This window comes from Siphateles boraxobius, unplaced genomic scaffold (assembly GCF_051911475.1).
Source record: "Siphateles boraxobius isolate OS27281-9 unplaced genomic scaffold, OSU_SipBor_1 3, whole genome shotgun sequence".
Lineage (NCBI taxonomy): Eukaryota > Metazoa > Chordata > Actinopteri > Cypriniformes > Leuciscidae > Siphateles > Siphateles boraxobius.
This window is the reverse complement of record NW_027508919.1, coordinates 2,168,836-2,182,409: the sequence shown is the minus strand read 5'-3', so window position 1 is coordinate 2,182,409 and position 13,574 is coordinate 2,168,836. Positions and strand designations below refer to the sequence as shown.

Here is a 13,574-nt window from a genome sequence, read left to right as displayed (position 1 = left end):
TTTGTGAATTACGTGAATTACTATGTGAGTTTTAACATTCATTAGAGGGATAGTTCACCCAAAAATGAAAATTATGTCATCATTCATTCACCCTCAAGTTGCTCCAAACCTGTATGGATTTCTTTCTTCTGTTGAACACAAAAGAAGATATGTTGGACAGTTGATGGTAGCCATTGACTTCCATAGTAGGGGAAAAAATACTATGGAACTCAATAATCCCCATCTTTTCCGGTTACTTACATTCTTCAAAATGCTTTTGTGTTTAACAGAAGCAAACAGAAGGTTTGGAACAACTTGAGGGTGAATAAAGGATTTTGGGTGAACTATCTCTTTAAGGACTTTTACATTGTAGTGCACATGGTTTGAAGTCAAATCAAGTTAAGTCAAGTCACATTTTTATAGTGCTTTTTACAATACATATTGTTTCAAAGCAGCTTTACATTGATAACAGGAAAGCTTTATTTATAAGCTTTAACTTTGCTTTTAGTAACCGGATCGGATGGATGCTGTCAGCAGACTTACATTAACGGATTTCATTCTCCAGGTAAGTAAAAGGGAGATACAGGTAAGTGTAGATAAGTGTTGATAAGTACTATTCAGATATTCTCAATCAGCAATGCCTTTAGTAACCCAGATTTACCCTGGGTTACACACACTGCATATATGCACAAACTTGTCTAGAATGAAATACAATAGAACAAATGTAAACAAAAAATTATTTGTTTCACATTCACAAATGTTTCTATGAATTTTAAGCTGCCACTGTATCAAATGTTCTCCCATACATGTCATTTTTTTATTTTCTCTCTATCTCTCTCTCTCTCTCTCTCTCTCTTTCTCTCTCTCTCTCTCTCTGATGCATACACAGTTTCCCTCTCTTTCCCCTTTTGTCCACTTAAAATAAGCATTCTCAAGTGAACACACACACTCACAAAGTTGATCCTTGAGCAGCATTTGGGATTGACCATCTCTCCTCCTCCATTTCCTGTCTGAGATGAGAGTCTGAGCTCTGACTTCATCATGTTCCACGTTCATCCGTCATATTTGAGACGGTCCAGCCGTACATCCTCAGAAGCGACCCAAGCCTTGACCTCCAAATGCAAAGAATCAAACTCATGGAGGAACATTTGTGTCAAATAAAGAAAAACAAAATCTGCAGGGTTTTTTTCTAATTAATAATAATAATACTGAATTTAGGTATTTTTCAGTTGCATGCATGCTGTGTGTAAATGTTTTGTAAATTATTGTCAAATGTAAATATTTTTACCATGCCATATGGTTCTGAAGAAACATGTACATTTATTGTAATGTAGGTCAAATAGCATCAATCCCCATGTTATGCATGTTTTTTCCCCTATGAACTTAAATGCATAATGTATGCAATATTTATGCAACAAATGCACAGAATATCCATATGTTAACTTACCACGGGAACTCTTGTCTCATTTCCTAAACAAAAATAAACAGCTCTTGAGATGTGTTTACTGGAAAAACCAATTCCACCCACAATAAAGTTTTCCCCAAAGTTCACCAGATGTTCTGCTTAAAATAGATAAAAACAAGATTATGAAAGCAGGAGTGAGGTTTTATTGTTTTGCTGTTTTTTGGGCCAGATATAGAGATTTAGTTTCACACTCAGCATTTCTCCGGCGTCTGTTAGTGTCGTCTAAACCACAGCTCTTTAAGCAGGACGTGTGGCGCTGCAGTTCTCCTTCATATAACGGGATATTTCCCTCGGCGAGACACCCAAATTCATATTTAACTGTTTATTAATCTCAATAGGGATTCATGTCTGTTCAGATCACATTAACATCAGCGCACATGAGGTCATCTTCTGTCCGTTTTTATAGAGGAAAAATGTCCACTGCCAATTAAATATAGTAGCTTTAATATTTAATTAAACTTTAGGCATGCACATATATCTAAACAAGTTTGTGTTACTTTACCAATATACAAAATACTGGTCCAATACTATATTCTGAAATTGTTTTATTACAAACAACAACAAAAACATGTTGAATATTGTAATAATAATTATATTTTAATAATTTTCTTTGAATAGAGTGGTGCTTTGATGTTACAGATTGTTGGCAGGGCGTTTCGCAGTTGCTAAGGTATTCGTTGTTGCTATGTGGTAAATACAGCGTGGTTGCCTATAGACAGCATTTTAAGGCATCATAGCAATGCTTGTGATGCTATTCCAAAAAGTGTGTGTGTGTGTGTGTGTGTGTGTGTGTGTGTGTGTGTGTGTGTGTGTGTGTGTGTGTGTGTGTGTGTGTGTGTGTGTGTGTGTGTGTGTGTGTGTGTGTGTGTGTGTGTGTGTGTGTGTGTGTGTGTGTGTGTGTTTGTGTGTGTGTTAATGAGCTGTTTTTAGTTGAGTGTGTTACTGTGACATTCCAACTTTACAGACTTTAAAAGGAAGCACCTCCTCCTCACAAAGGACACACACACACACACACACCATTTACTGACAGAGGCCTGACCAATTAGTTCCTTCAGTGACTCTTTATGAGACGGACTGCAGATAAAGCGAGCTGTGAGAGAATGCAGAGAGAGAGACACATGCTCCGGTGCTTTTGTTTACTGTGCTCAACTCAGTCTGACTAATGAGAGCGTTCACTATGAGAATTGTTGCATTATTCCAAATAAATAGATTGAGATCCACAAACAAATGTAAAGAGATTTACAAAAAATTATAAAACTCACAAATAAATAAAATGATATTTGCAAATGAAAAAATATATTTCCAAATGTGTTAAATACCACAAACACAACTCTGCCTGGCACTTATTTGTGAAAGCTTTCTGTGCATTTATAAATCCCCTCACGCATTTGTGGATTTTGAAACACTTCTAGCGACAACGTGAAGACAAATCCACAAATAAGTGACTCCACCCACCGTTTACTCAAGCCAATCAGATAATGGCCACATTGAGCTGACCAATCGTAGCACGGTCTCGCTACAACCAATCACGTTAGGCTTTACAATCAGAGTGGTCTTGCCCTGAAATAACTTTGCTCATACATCTGCATTGGTTCATATAGGAAGTGTAAGGCTAAAGGTCCTTTCACACTGGACGCGTAACGAAAAAACGAAACGAAAAAGCGAATAGTTCGCGTGCGAATAGTTCGCTTCAAAACCATTCACATCAGCCGCGACGCGAATTTGCGACGTTTAGAGCTTAAACATTCCAAAACTTTCAAGTGTAAGGCTAAGGCCCATAATATTGCTTCAGTAAAATATGTTTAAAATTTGGATTTCGTTAGAGTTAGACCATGAGACTGTGTATCAAGCCAAGACACATTTTTATGAGCCTTTGAAAATGCCAGAGAAACAGGGCCTTATGGGAACAACACGTTATGGAAGTATCATGTTATTCATGATAAAAGAGGAAAGCATCAATACGTTGCTGACTAATGAATAACTGGATTCAACATCGTGATAAATACATGAGTTTGTGTAAAATTGGGGAAATTACTGTCACGACAGCTTTCCCCACTTCTTCAGTCAAGTTTTAAATAGCAGGTCCGTGGATCTAATGATTAAATAGCCTATGTATCATGCATTTAAAAGTGAAATGCCTAGCAGACAAGTGAATTGACCAAACAAATAATATTTCATATGAATCAGACTTAATAATATTGTATTGTAAAAAGTTACTTACAGCATCCAAAATAAATGCAGATATGTAATTTTTTTCAGCATTATCCACTCAAAACCCAAGTAGACACGCTGTTACATCTTCAATAATGGTCATTTGGGCTGATATTTTGTCTTCTACATAATATTTATGTCCTATAGCTAGCTATTTGTCACAACGATTGTGCTTTAAAAGACAAAACCATCTGTTTTGTAATTTCTCGACATCGTGTCTACTCCTTGCGAGGCTGTCTACACCGGACAAAGCAAATGTGCAAATGATGTGTCCTCCGTGTAGTTGCGTGTATTAGCCGCTACAGAAGAAGAATGGGCATCCGTTTACTATCCCGCGATGCGCCGCGTCCAGTAGACACTATCACAATTATGAATTTTCATGTAGCCAGCATAGTCAATAAAGAAGAGTATAGACACGTCATATATCTGCAAGTAAGTAAACGTCATGGGCAAAATGTGTTAACATTGCAAACATGTTAGTTTTACATTATTTGAAACTGCTACGGCAGCAGGGAAGATAATCGGCTTTATTTTTGACACAACGGTGTAGAGAGGGTGTTATATGATGCTCGGGATCTATGATGGTCATAATTTGTGTGTAATCCTGAGGTAATAATGAAGAATAATAAATATAAAGAAGCCTTAAACTCCAACAATCTTTTGGAAACGGGGTGTTTTAACCACACGCATTACAGCTCTTTCAGGGGTGCAAATATCTGCAAAATTAATCAGATCCAGTTCTCGCCCCGAGCGTAGAGCCTAACGTGATTGGTTGTAGCGAGAACATGCTACGATTGGTCAGCTCAGTGTGGCCATTATCTGATTGGCTTGAGTAAAAGGTGGGTGGAGTCCACTTATTTGTGGATTTGTCTGCACGTTGACGCTAGAAGTGTTTCAAAAATCCACAGATGCGTGAGGGGATTTACAAATCCACAGAAAGCTTTCACAAATAAATGCCAGGCAGAGTTGTGTTTGTGGCATAAAACACATTTTTAGGTATATTTTTTTATTTGCATATATAATTTTATTTATTTGTGAGTTTTATATATTTTTGTGAAACTCTTTACAGTTATTTGTGAATTTGATATATTTTTGTAAATCTCTTTTCCATTTATTTGTGGATCACAATCTATTTATTTGGAATAATGCAACAATTCTACCCCATAGATAGTGATCAGCCTTACATGCCTCGACCAAACCAACAAAGTGAGTCTGAGCCACAGAAGAGCTGATCCTGGGACAGTGTTTATGTGCAACGGATGTCAGAATCACTGAGGCAGGAGAGTTTAGGATGAAACTGCTAACTTACACTCATTTTAGTGCTGTGTGCTCATACAGACATCAACATTTTCACCTTAAAGTCTATTTTCTCTCTCCTTTGACGGATTATTTTTCTCTCTCTCACTCAGTCAAATGTTTGTTGGACTGTGGAAAAGTCAAATAAATGTTCAGTCAGTAGGTCACAGACCATCATAAAGACAGACAGTATGTTTTTGTGTGTGTGTGTGTGTGTGTGTGTGTGTGTGTGTGTGTGTGTGTGTGTGTGTGTGTGTGTGTGTGTGTGTGTGTGTGTGTGTGTGTGTGTGTGTGTGTGTGTGTGTGCGCGCGCGCGCGGCTGCATATGTTTGTGTATATGTTCTGCATATGTTTGTGTGTGTGGGACATGTGCTGTCAGACACACATGAGGATGAATAGCTACTGTTAACGTATCTAGGGCCGTCTGCGTTCGGCTCGTGTGTGGTCACAGAGTTTAATCAAACTCATCTCATAACAGTCTCGTTCACATTGTTTGTAATTAGAGGATGTTTACTGAGATATTTTCAGGCCCTTCACAGATGGACTGAACCATACGTTTCACAGATTCAGCGCTGTGTTGACGTTTCTCAGAAACTGTTGTTTTCTGATTCAGCAAATAAAGCTATAACAGACAGATTTTAATAACTTTGTGTATTTGGACAGTTTGTTCCTTCCTTAAAACAAAACAGTATTTGGGTGTTTTTGCAAATATGGGCACTTTTGACTCTCCCATATTTAAAAAAAAAAAATGAACCTCTATGAATTAAAATTTTAACCATCACAGTCCATAATACATATAAAGATGTAGGCTACACAAAATTGAATGTAGTCGTTAGCATTTTAATCTGGAGCATGTTTATTTTTTATGGTTTTCATCTCTTCTTCTTACAAAATGTCCGCAACATTACAATAATGTTAATTTTATACACTTTACTTTTTGTAAAAATAATATTAAAAAGTCATTTAAAATTAGTGAATTTTATGATTTGCTTTATGCCATGGAAAGATTTGACTCTAACCAAGATATCAATTGTTTTCATACATGCCAAAGATATAACATTTAGCTTTTTATGACAAATATTGTCATTTTAATGTGCAAATCATCTCTACTGATGAGTTAAAATAATTCTTGTGAACAAAAATCTGATTAATATCATGAAATAGAAGGATTCACACAGGTAAAGTAATCAACAGGTTTATTTGCAGAATTTGCAATGATGGAAGCAGGTGAGTAATTGAAGAATAGTGTTCGGGATGGATATCTGGATGAGTAATGGTCTTATCTGTTGTAGGTTCTGAAATGGAGATCGAGGCAAATCATACTGGTAGGTATCGTATCGTACTGGTAGGTATCATATCATACTGGTAGGTATCATATCATACTGGTAGGTATTGTATCGTACTGGTTGGTATCGTATCGTACTGGTAGGTATCATATAATACTGGTAGGTATCATATCATACTGGTAGGTATCATATCATACTGGTAGGTATTGTATCGTACTGGTTGGTATCGTATCATACTGTAAGTATCGTATCGTACTGGTAGGTATCATACTGGTAGGTATTGTATCGTACTGGTAGGTATCGTATCATATCATACCTACCAGTATGATATGATACCTACCAGTACGATACGATACTTACAGTATGATACGATACCAACCAGTACGATACAATACCTACCAGTATGATATGATTCCTACCAGTACGATACGATACTTACAGTATGATACGATACCAACCAGTACGATACGATACCTACCAGTACGATACGATTCGTTAATTTTGTCACCTATTTTAAATTTAGTCTTAGTCTTGTGCCAAATGTCCTTGTTAGATTTTGTCATATTTAGTCATTCACATATCTTTTTTTGTTAGTCAAGTTTTAGTTGACTAAAAGTCTCGTCATTTTAGTCTAGTTTTAGTCAAAAGAAAACTCAATATATCTTAGTCAAGATTTAGTCAAAACATTTTAGTCTTTTTTTTAAATAACAAATTATTTCTAAGATTATTTCTGATAACCATTTCAGTCAAATAGTGTTTCACACTTCTCAAATATTGGTTAAATTTCATAATTACCTGACAAAATACAATTGTTGAATGATTTTTGTTGAATTCAATATATAAAATAAGAAATAAAATAAGTATATTCCCAGTAAAACTGAAAAGAATAGGCCTATAGCCTAGGCCTAAAATACAACCTATTTATATTCTAGGTTGGTCTTGAGAAATAACAAACAAATTAGATTTTACAAGGCTTAACAATTAATATTTCTGCTAGGTAACTGTTTGATTTACAGCGTAGATGTTTTTCCCCGATATTTTTTGTCCGCAGTGCTTCCCGTCAGTTATGACACATGAGTTTGACCACTTATTAAGATTTGTTTTTTAGAAAGCCTTTCTTTAAAGTGAATTTCGTTTTGTATAAATTGTATCTTCATTTTAATCAATGTTTCATCAACAAATTGCCTGGATTAATAAACAAGAAGCAAATATAGTAGCCTACACAATATAATCCGGACACAAATGCGCAGGCGCGTGAACTGTAGCGCGTCTCATAAATGAACCAAAACTCAGCGTATAAGATACTTGCCTCACGGACCTGAGAAGAATATCTATAGAAAAATTATATTCTGAAGCCTGAAATGTGTAGGCTACTTTTAAACAAAACAATTCAAAACGAAATTAAATGGGCTGCTCTCTGCTTGGCTAATTCTTATGAAGTGCATTTCTCTATAGGCGCGTTCACTAGTGCGAACGAAGATGGCGAGTCAGCATCGTCAACTTTATCTTTGCAGCCAACATAAAACACTAGTTTATTAATAAACAAATCAAATGTTTAATGCATAATCATTACTTTTGCTGTTTTTTTGTGGCAAGCTTTATGCGTGCGTTGAGATGCGGAATGGGCATATAGCCTAACGAAACGCTCATTATGGTTTAGCATTCTCTCCTATATATATATATATATATATATATATATATATATATATATATATATATATATATATATATATATATATATTAAGTAATTAAATCAATATAAGTAGCCTATGTGATTAGACTAATGGCTTAATTTAACTACTACTAGTTGACTAGAAAAAAAACCTTTAGTTGTGCACGGGCAGCCCTACTTATTTCACATGTTTTCTAACCAGCGCGTCACTGCGGGCGTTCTGAGCGAGCGGCGCGTAATCTTCAGAAATGCGCTCTCGCTCTGGAGGAAATATTACCATTCCGCTCACATGCTCTGTGTGAGACAATGTGTATCTTCTTCTGTTGTCTGAGAGTTGATTGACAGCTTTTAGATGCATTATTGGCATCGCAGCCATCTGGTTACATGAACGTGTCACCGCATCAGAACCGAAAAAGTGGGGATTTTTTATAGACAACAATTGCACAACCCATTCGATATTCTATAATAAAATCAACTAATGGAATATTCAAAAATCGTGAAAATGAAGAGAGATTTTATCTTAGTTTTTACTTCATGCAAAACATTTTAGTCTCGTCTTTTTTCGTCAACAATAATGCATGTTAATTTAGTCTTAGTCAGGGGTTTTGAACATTGGTGCAATCTCGTCATCGTCTCGTCTTAGTCATGGAAAAAAAGGTCGACGAACATATTTAGTCTCGTCTCGTCTGACGAAATTAACACTATACTGGTAGGTATTGTATTGTACTAGTAGGTATCGTAGCATTAAGTTTTTCAGAAATATTTAGCGCTACAGTAGCTCTTATGTGTGATCGGACCAGACAGGCGAGCCTTTGCACACCATGGGCATGTGTGAGTCTTGGGCATCCATGACCCTGATGCCAGTTCACCGGTGGTCCTTCCTTGTATCACTTTTGGTAGGTAACCACTACAGACCGTAACCCAACCCACAAGACATCAGTTTTTACTTTTAGCTCCAAATATGTATTCAACAGTATCATAAATGAAATTTTAAAATGTAGTTCAAAATACACAATTACTAAGGTGAATACTTAAGTAAATACTATATACAATAAATACTTAATAAGAAGAAAAGATGATGTTTATCTTATTTTTTTAAGGATCTTGTGGTGACCTAATGGAGGTGGAACAAACTGTCAGATGTGCTTACATACTAATTTATGTTTCCATAGAAACTATATTTGTTTGGCTTTGAATAAATGTCATTTTAGGAGTGTTTTTCAGTGTTGCTGATAAGGACTCAAAAGTGTGGGACAGGTTTATTTAGATGAAAAAAATCATATAAATGATCAGTATACAAAAAAAGAGAACTTTTAGATGGTGTAAAGTCATATGTATATGAAACTAATTTATTTTAAATAATGTCACATTTTAAAAGAATTAGCTAATTTTAAGTATTTCAACATTGAGACCACAGTTGTGGGACATAAGCAAAAATGATGTTTGGACCAATAAATTCTTCATAATTTTACATTAAATCATATTATTCATTCATTATCTTTTATGTCAAGGTGTGTAATGACACTACATTTATAAAGCATCAGATGAAAAATTATAACATACATCTATAATTTCACTACTGGGACTTAAAAGTGCCCGTAGTTGCAGAAACACTCATTTATGAGTGTCCTAAACTCTTTATTTTTTATAAAAACATATGACTCACTTTTATAGTTTTAATCCAGTTTATTGATGTCATTCTCAGCCGCTGAACCATTAGGCTACATCTTGCATCTGCATTTTCAATCAGTTTCTTTGAAATGAATGCGCATGGATCTAAAACTAAAATGACCTTGCATTTGTATGAGAAAAGAGTATAAAATAAAGTTTCAGATTAACTGTTTTAGAAATAAATCAAAGATACATTAAGCTATATGATGTATGTGTGTCTCGTGTAGGCTATCACATGACGTTGAATCGTGCTCCAAAGCCTGGATTTGAATCAAAAGATTCGTAAAACTGGCTCCGAAGCTCCGAAGAAGCGTGCGCTTGAATCAACGATTCGTGATACGCGTTCCAATTCCGAGGCAAGTTCAGGCAACAATTTGAGTAAAAAGCTTCGTGAAGGTTTCGAAGGATGGAAATCAGCTTCGTGAGTCAGAACATGCCCATCAATACTAATGAGAGCTCGTCTTATCTGCATGTCATCATGAGTATCCCAATAGCCTAAACATGCATTTTATTCTACTAAAGGACTTTTCTCACCAACGATATCTAAAGCGCGCACTGCCATAATCTTGTCTGCCGCTCGAAATGCTCGAGCTCTTTAAAGTAAGATTGTGTTAGGCTGTCAATGTTTTTATTAGGGCTGGGCAAAAAAAATATCGATTGTTCGATTAATCGTTTTTAAAATGTGGTCGATTCAAAATCGATTCTCAACGGCCACAAATCGATTTTTTCTATAGCCTATACTTAGGGCTTGAATTTCGGCGCGGGTATTGCCACAATTTTATTAATTCCCGCAGACTCCATTTATAATGTGGGAAATTCAAGCAAAATGTATTCACTTGTAGATTGTATGAGCAAATTTAATCCACACAGATTGTAAAATCAAATCAGTAATTTTAAAACTTTCTCTGAGACGCAATTTCACACACAGCATGTGTTCAATGGTGCTGCGTCTCTCTCTGCGCAAGCGCTGCAGGCGTCGATAAACACTCGCGTTTAGGAGTCGGGACGTCAGACGGAATATACAGTTGCACAATCGGGCCAGCATTGCGTCGTTTCACGTTAACATTTTCACGTCTTTTTAAGTTTTACCAGTTTAAACATTCAAGCGATTTTAGACTATCCAGTGCTCGTGCGGTCTCAGAGATGCTTTTCACTGCGTGCACATACAGTAGAGCCTAAAATCCGCCTCACAAACAGCTCGCCAGTAACAAAAGTTCTTTTCCGCGGATTATATCGCTTTAACGGTCAAAAACACGCAAAATTATGGGTTTAACTCTGGTCTTGGTGAGTAACCTCGTAAAGACAGTCGGTTATGTCTTAAAGAAGCATAAAACGCGTCTGACAGACAGTATAATGAAACAGTAATGGATCCGTGCACTAGTGAACGCAGCCATATGTGTCTGTCATTAAGTTTGTTGTCAAAACAACATAGTAGGCCTGTAGCTTTAATTGTAAGGAATCAGGATTAATAACCTATGTATTTAATTTAGTCAGGACTAAAAGACTATCCAGTGAATAGGGCATGTTAGCCTGCCCTACTATGATTCAACAAGACCACACAAACTCTGGTTTTCTGAAACTCTGAGTCGATTGATTGAGTTTCCTATTTTTTTAAATTATGTAATTGTTTTCTGTCATCTTTGTCACACAAATTGTAATGAAGCTATTTGGGACTTTTAAGTATTTTTTTATTTTATTTTAAGTAGGTAGCCTACAATAGCAGCAACCAAGTAACAACAAAATGACTGTTCTTAAAGAGATAGTTCACCCAAAAATAAAAATTATGTCATCAGTAGCTATGTGTCCATCCACTTATTTTCATGCGCATTTTGGGAAATCGCATTAAAAATAACTGCTGGATGGAAACACCAAGATGCGCATGACTTCGAAAAATGTGCATAAAAACGCTCGTTTGAGTCGGATAATTATTTTTTTATTCGATAAGAAACGTGTTTAAACTAGCTGGGTTTCCATCCAAACGAGAAGTAAATCTTTTCAATGTTCGCACGAAATTTGTTTAATTCATCAAGTTGTTTGAGCGGATGACAGCGGTATTGACCTACAGAAAAATAAAACACAATCGGTGGAAACATGGGTCACGGTGGGTTTAATGTTTTTTACGTCCGAATTTATTCGGCAAATGTGTTTCCATCTCCTATTATTTGCATTCAATTTTCGAAGTCAAAAACCACCTCAAGTGAGTGTAAAAACTTTTAGTTTTTTAGTTTAAATTAAGAAAAATGTTTTCTTAATTTGGCGTTCTCGTTTCTGATGCAATACTGCAAAATTGGCATAAAACAGGTTAATGGAGACATAGCAACATTTACCGAATAAATTCCTTGATGTGCATCAAAAAATCACGTGACTGCGCGACGGGACAACATGACTTGACAAACTAGCAGACCGATCTTTCTTGCACAGCATTTTCCTCCAAAATGCGTTTATTGCTTTTCGTCTGTGCCCTCTGTGACACAAGTCATGTATTATACGAAAATTATTATATACAGTGGCTTCTCCTACTTCTATATTTAGCACCAGTTTATCAGGAAGTGACGATTTTGTTCTCTTCGACTGGATGGTAATGCTGCTTTATTCGCAAATGTTTTATGCAATATTCCCATTTTGCGCATAAGTTAAATTCACAACTTTGGATGGAAACAGCGGTTTACTCACCCTTAAGTTGTCCCAAACCTATAAATTTCTTTCTTCTGCTAAACACTAAAGAAGATATTTTGAAGAATGTCTGTAACCAAACAGTTGGTGGGCCCCATTGACTTCATATGGAAGTGGGGTCCATCAACTGTTTGGTTACCCATATTCTTCAACAATATATTTCTTTTTGGAGGAACTATCCCTTTAATACGAATGTGATACATCAATCATTATTTGCATTTCAACATCTTAAGCTGAAAAAAAAAAAAAAACTAAGCCCAAGAATGTACAAAAACAAAATGTCTGTGACAAGCCAGCATTGTAATTCTTTGGCACAGAACCTTTTATTCCTGCACTCTTGTGTGTAGCTTGTTGTTGTAGCTCCTGTGTGTCTGTTCAAGGCCTCTAATGAGTCTCAGTTGATCAGGACATTTTGTGTTCACTCACACAATTACAGGGTGAATGCCAACAACTCTCTCTCTCTCTCGCTCTCTCGCTCTCTCTCTCTCTCTCTCTCTCTCTCTCTCTCTCTCTCTCTCTCTCTCTCTCTCTCCCTGTAATAAAGTGAAAAGGTCTTACTCAGCTGTTGGATGTTGTTATGAATTTGCAAGCTACACTGCTTGCTGCCTGGCAGAGAGAGAGAGAGAGCGCAGAAAAAGCCAAGATTGAAAACAGACCCTCATACTTTGTATATGTGTATGCGTGAGCTCTCGGCACCGTATGCTGCTATTGACACACCTTCCCTACACCAAAACCGCACTTTATTCCATTGCATTTTCCATTTTTTTTTTTTTTTTGGCTTGAGTGCCGTCTGCACAGAGTGCTTTTCTGCACTGAAAAGAACTTTCTCTCCTCTTTTTGTTTCTTCTCCTTTTCTTCTCTTCAGCAGGGCAGTATTGTGAGAGTTGCCAAAATCCATCTCATTTCCCTGCGTCTCGTGTTTTCAGCGAAACAGAAACGGGCGACTGTTGCTGAGGAGTTCTGGCTGGGCTCGTGTTGTTGTGTTTCCTCAGGTCTACTAAACCTCTGGAAGAAAGACACCTTCTCCACACGGTACGCTGTCTTTGTTTTCAGGAAAATGTCATTGCTCACCACCGGTTGCTCTTTTATAGCTCATGAACTACTGTTCAAAGTTTTTAAAGAAAACAATACTTTTATTCAGCACTCACTCATTAATTGGATCATAAGTGCAGTAGAGACATTTATAATGTTTCAACAGATTTAGGGCTGTGAAAAGATTAATCGTGATTAATTGCATCCAAAATAAAAGTTTGTGTTTACATAATATTTGTGTGTGTTCTATAATTATTTTGTGTATATATATATATATATATATATATAT

General features: G+C 36.3%; 1 protein-coding gene across 3 annotated transcripts in view; it reads left to right on the top strand.

Moving 5' to 3' along the window:
• Nucleotides 1–12,817: 12,817 nt before the first annotated feature.
• pdgfrb (platelet-derived growth factor receptor, beta polypeptide) overlaps nt 12,818–13,574 on the top strand; it is a 44,867-nt gene continuing 44,110 nt past the window's right edge. Inside the window, exon 1 of one of the 3 annotated variants that reach the window (XM_077247354.1) lies at nt 12,818–13,285. The gene's annotated coding sequence lies outside the window, so the exon portion shown is untranslated. The remainder of the gene's footprint in view (nt 13,286–13,574) is intronic. The other 2 variants (XM_077247353.1, XM_077247355.1) reach the window with 2 other exon arrangements.